Genomic DNA, 5,278 nt, shown 5'->3' on the forward strand with positions numbered 1-5,278 from the left:
CCCAAACTACTCATTGCGGTGTGCCGCCCATAATGATTTAAGTTCCCTTTGCTACAAAACTAGCTATGGTAAGGAGTCATTTACTTATTTTGCTAAATCGGTTTGGAATTATATACCGATTTTTATTCGTGAAGCATCATGTAAATTAACATTAAAATCACGATTCAAAAATACCTTATAACAAAACAATGTCTTTAGTAAATGATAGTCTGTTTACATTGTTTGTTTAGATGCGATTGTTTTGTTTTTCATAATTTTGAACATTGTATTAATGTTGTGTTTAAATGTTGTCTTGTTTGTTTGTATTTGAATGAGAAATGTATACCTATATGTTTGTAGAATCCAGTGAAGACCACATTGTAAACAAGATACTTCAGTAATTTGATTTGTTATCTTCATGAAATAAAGTTATCATTATATTATTATTATTATTATTATTATTATTATTATTATTATTATTATTATTATTATTATTTATAAATTCATATTCCAAAATCTTACTTCCGGGCAGGCAAATTAAAATTTAGCAAGAAAGTAAAATCAGTGAATGGTTTATTAAATACTTTTTGCGGACAAAAAACCTCTGGACTTTTGACTTGCTTGACTGTAAAAATGATTAGTGATTCATACAGGATTGCTCTTAAGTTCACTCTAATGCATGTAAAGTAATTTGAAATGACCAAACTACATGAACAAACATAAAAGAATGGGTGTAATAGCTGATTTAACCTACTTTGAACATTTTGAAAGAAAGTTGGAAATTGTGGCAAGAAACAGTACAAGGATTTAGTACAGTGTGATTTTTTAAAGTCGTTCCGACGGTTAACTATGATTGAAAAATGGCAGGCAATTTTCTACATCCGTTAAATGACAGATGTCTATATTGACAACACGGCTCTTTTAACATCTGACAGTTTTTGAATGCTATTGTCGAATGTGTCACTTTGGTTTATCCCTACCCCTGATAGATTCTGACCAAACACGTTAATGTCATTTTGCTGAGTTCATTCAACTAAAGCAAACATGAATGCATCAGAAACATTCACTGTAAAATACCATTCGCACCCACACTTCATGGTTGTGGTATTTTTCAAGTATAACCTCCTGATTGTATATCCTGGACTCTGCAAATGCAAATTTGTTTATGTTATGAAGAAAAAGCTTTTATATATTATGTTTGTTGATATCTATTTAATAATAAAACCTGTTATTTTGAACATGTTCCCCTTAACTTTTGATATTCTAGTAGAAGCATTTCACAATACAGATATGTTCTGTACTTTTGAAGTCATTAGTCAATAACTGGAACCGATCCTAAGGTCAACTTTTGTAAGAAAACATATACATAATAAACAGAATTTAATCTGTCACGTTTCTGTACGTGAGTTTACGTATTTGCGCTTCAGACATTATAAATCAGAAACATATTATGCATATATGGCATTTGCAGGAAACATTGCATCAATTTCCGCTCAAACTTTTATCAGACATTTACCGGAAATAAACTTTGTTTAGACTGTTTTTCCAGTAAGCAATGCCTCGGAACAGGATATTATATTTTGCTCAAAACTTGAAGCGAAGCAACATTGCGATGGTATCCGGTGCAAAGCACTTTAAAAAGATAGTATGGAATAAAACATTGTATGTCAATAACACAAAACATTGGGCAAACACCTTTATCTTTTATTCTGAACAAATATAAGAATGATATGTGGCATCCATATACATGAATAATATGGATGTCGCATATAGGGAAAAAGACAGAACTGGAAAAAAGGAAATGTGCAAGAAGTACTAAATATTTGGTCATTTAAATCATTAAAATACAAATAACAGAAAGTACATAACCCTTTGATTAACGTGTACATCATTCTTAAACAAGCAATCTCTAGAAATGAATTATTAACGTGTTCAGTAGAATATCATATTTCTAGTTCTAGAGCATTTGATATGAACAGCAATATCGCATTTTATTATATTCCTCTCCGATAATTAAATAAGACCAATATCGTTTTGAGTTATAACTACGATAAAACAATAGTCAATTACAAGCACAATAATTACCTCCGATGATGCAATTGCATGTTCCTGTGTCTCTAGCAGTTGGACATGTTGACTTCGCAGTTGTATGACATTTTTACGTCAATAAATGATTTGGCATTTCACAAAGGCCGTATTGAAGGTTTTATATAGCATGGTTTTGACGATGTGACTTATGGTAGAACACACACAATTATCCCAAGCCAAGCACATTTCGGGATCAGTTTCCTACAGATGATGCACAACTATCGCAACCACAACACTTATACTATTGACGCATTTTACTCGGTTTCAGTGGCTGTGTTGTGTCTTGCACGGCCGAGAAGGCACTTACGATCAAATTCCAGGTCATAATGTTGGATGCTTTTCTGGTGAATACCGATACGTAGTTGTCGCAGAATGGTCGGTAAATGCTTTCATACTAACGTTTTTAATAAATAGCCACTATTTCAACACAGAACATAAACTAGTTTTACTCGCTTGTACATATGACCAGATTTGCAGCTGTAATTTCTCTTCTCTCTCCTAAGAGAGCTCATAGCTGCCCCATTTTTAATATGTCTGCCGTTCAATACAGAGTTGTGTCGGCGGACAGAAGTCCTTCACCTCCGTATTATGGTCCCATACTCCGCAGTACCTAAACTATTTGCTTTAAGAACCACACAGCTTGGATTGCTTATGATGAAGATGCACTTTCAACGGGCATTTCATCACCATTATTATAAGCGAAATTAATAAGGCAAGAATCGATCCATTATAGAGCAATCATGATTTAAAAGACACCGATGGTTATTCAATATTTTTGATTGATCAGACGCCCAAAATATCGTCCTAGTACCAGATATTGCCACAGCAGCTACTTGGATTGTCCCAATCGTTGTCGCTACGGCTATGGTGTATTGCTATGTTCCGCGTCAATCTCATATGCAGTGATCTCCCCTGACAAGCAGAATATATCCTGCAACCATGAGCGAACTAAGCTGGAATTCAGTTTTGTTTAAAGAAAATCATTATTTTCTCTTTTTGGGTAGTTTTTATAACATAACAAATATTAAAGGTGAATGGAGGTTGTAATATGAAAAAATCAAATCCGTTGTCATGTGCTTTGAATGTGACTATACTGCGCGGAGTTTGGTTCCGTGTACGTAGACGCTATAAATGTGCTGAAGTGATGACGTATATATATGTACATATTGCTGTTGAACTCTCTTCCAGTATCAGAAAACAGGTAATCCTTATGGTCAATGCATTGCAGCTAGCAGCTGGATGAACCCTGTGGCCATAAGACGGGTTGACCAGCAGCAAATGACGATCATAACACAATGGAAAACAAACTAATCAAAATGTTAACCTTGATACAGCTTTTCTTTTTATGCCACAATTATCAATATACAACAGGCACTCAATATGATACTCACATCTAGCTCGTATATTGTTCGCTGAAAAAGTAATGCTATTGTAATGTCGTTGTAGCGCAAATGTTTCAACCATTGCCATATCTCAGAAACATTTCATAAATATTCACATAATATACCTTTTAAAACGGCTTAAATGAATATCAAGTTATTTCTATTGCATTTTTTTCAACTTGGCCATTATTTAATAACCGTTCCAGATATTCAGATATAGACATATATATTATGAGAGTAGTTTTCAAAATGACGATGTTGATGAAGGAGAAAATATCTCAGTAGATAATCTTGACTGTGCTTTTACGATAGATGAGATCTGTAATACAATAGTTCCATGTCGAGACACAAAAGCTGTGATATCAGTGGTAATGTTGCAGATTTTTTATAGATGCAAAACTTATTATTTCACCTTATTTAGTTACTATTTTTTAACCATTTTTTGATAATGTATTTTACCTAGACGCCTGGATTAAAGGTGTTCTTGTGCCTATCCATAAAAAGGGCGATACAACCAATCCGTCTAATTATAGGGGCATCACGTTGGTCAATGTTATTGCCAAAATATTCTCATTATTGTTGAGAAATAGGATTAATAAGTAGTGTGAATCTAACAATAAATTAAATAATTCCCAATTTGGCTTTCGTGATAGCCGCAGTACGGTGAATTGTATTTTTATTTTGCACACTATTATTCAAAAAGTGTTATTACAGAAGCGTAAATTATAGTGTGGATTTATTGACTATGAAAAGGCGCTTGACTCTATTATTCATGATGCATTATGGATTAAATAAGTAGTAAAATATTAATAATGTTAAAGTCTTAATATGCAAATGTAAAGGCATGTGTCAAATATTTGTATAATATGTCATATTCAGATATTTTTTTATATATCTCTTGGTTTGAAACAAGGGGAACACCTATCTCCTCTTTTATTTATTTTGTTTATAAATGACATAAAAGAACATGTAGATTTTGTTAATCTGACCAATACTGGTTGAGAAGCAGTTTCCGACGGAAAGCCGTTTCCGACAAATCGCTTTTTCGCGTACTTTCTTAAGATCTTCATAAAGAAGGTACTGCAGTTCAACTATATATATGGTAACTAGGCAATCAAAAGTTAGAGTTCTTACCGAGACACATAAGTTACTTTTATTATTATTTAATGTTTAATTTTTCATTTTGTACACAAACTTGCACGTGGGGGATCGGTACGCGCAGCGTATTGCGCATGCGTGTGAACCTAATTTGCATATCTATGAATAGCTACAAGGTTTTCCTAAATTGACTTATATGCAAACGATGATCATTGTGAACATATTTGTGAACACTGGTGTCATGCTCGCTTCGCACCCACATTCACTTAAACGTATACAAACACAGTTTCTATCAGAAATGAATCAAAATATCATTGATATTCAGTGTCTGCCTGATTTCAAGTATGAATTGACTGTCGTAAATTTTAAGGTTTAAATTTTTCGAAAATGCTGAAAAAGTAAATAATATTTCTCTTATTATAGTCTTATATTTAGTATATTAAATAAACGGATAATAAAAACACACAAAAGGCACCTTAAATCTGCCCCGCATTCGATCTGTCGGAAACTGCTTCTCATCACAAGCTAACCAGAACAGTGTAAGTACCCTCTATGCGCCTCTATTAGATACACTATATGTGACATCACACATGTAAAAAATATATCGACAATAACAGCTTGAGCTGTAGTTATCAAGAATGTGAACAGTTTTAGTAGGTATTTATATACGTATAAATAATTCAATTAAAATGTATAAAAACTGTCGGAAACTGCTTCTCAACCAGTAGTGA

The sequence above is a fragment of the Mya arenaria genome, chromosome 15 (genome assembly GCF_026914265.1).
Source record: "Mya arenaria isolate MELC-2E11 chromosome 15, ASM2691426v1".
NCBI classification, from domain to species: domain Eukaryota; kingdom Metazoa; phylum Mollusca; class Bivalvia; order Myida; family Myidae; genus Mya; species Mya arenaria.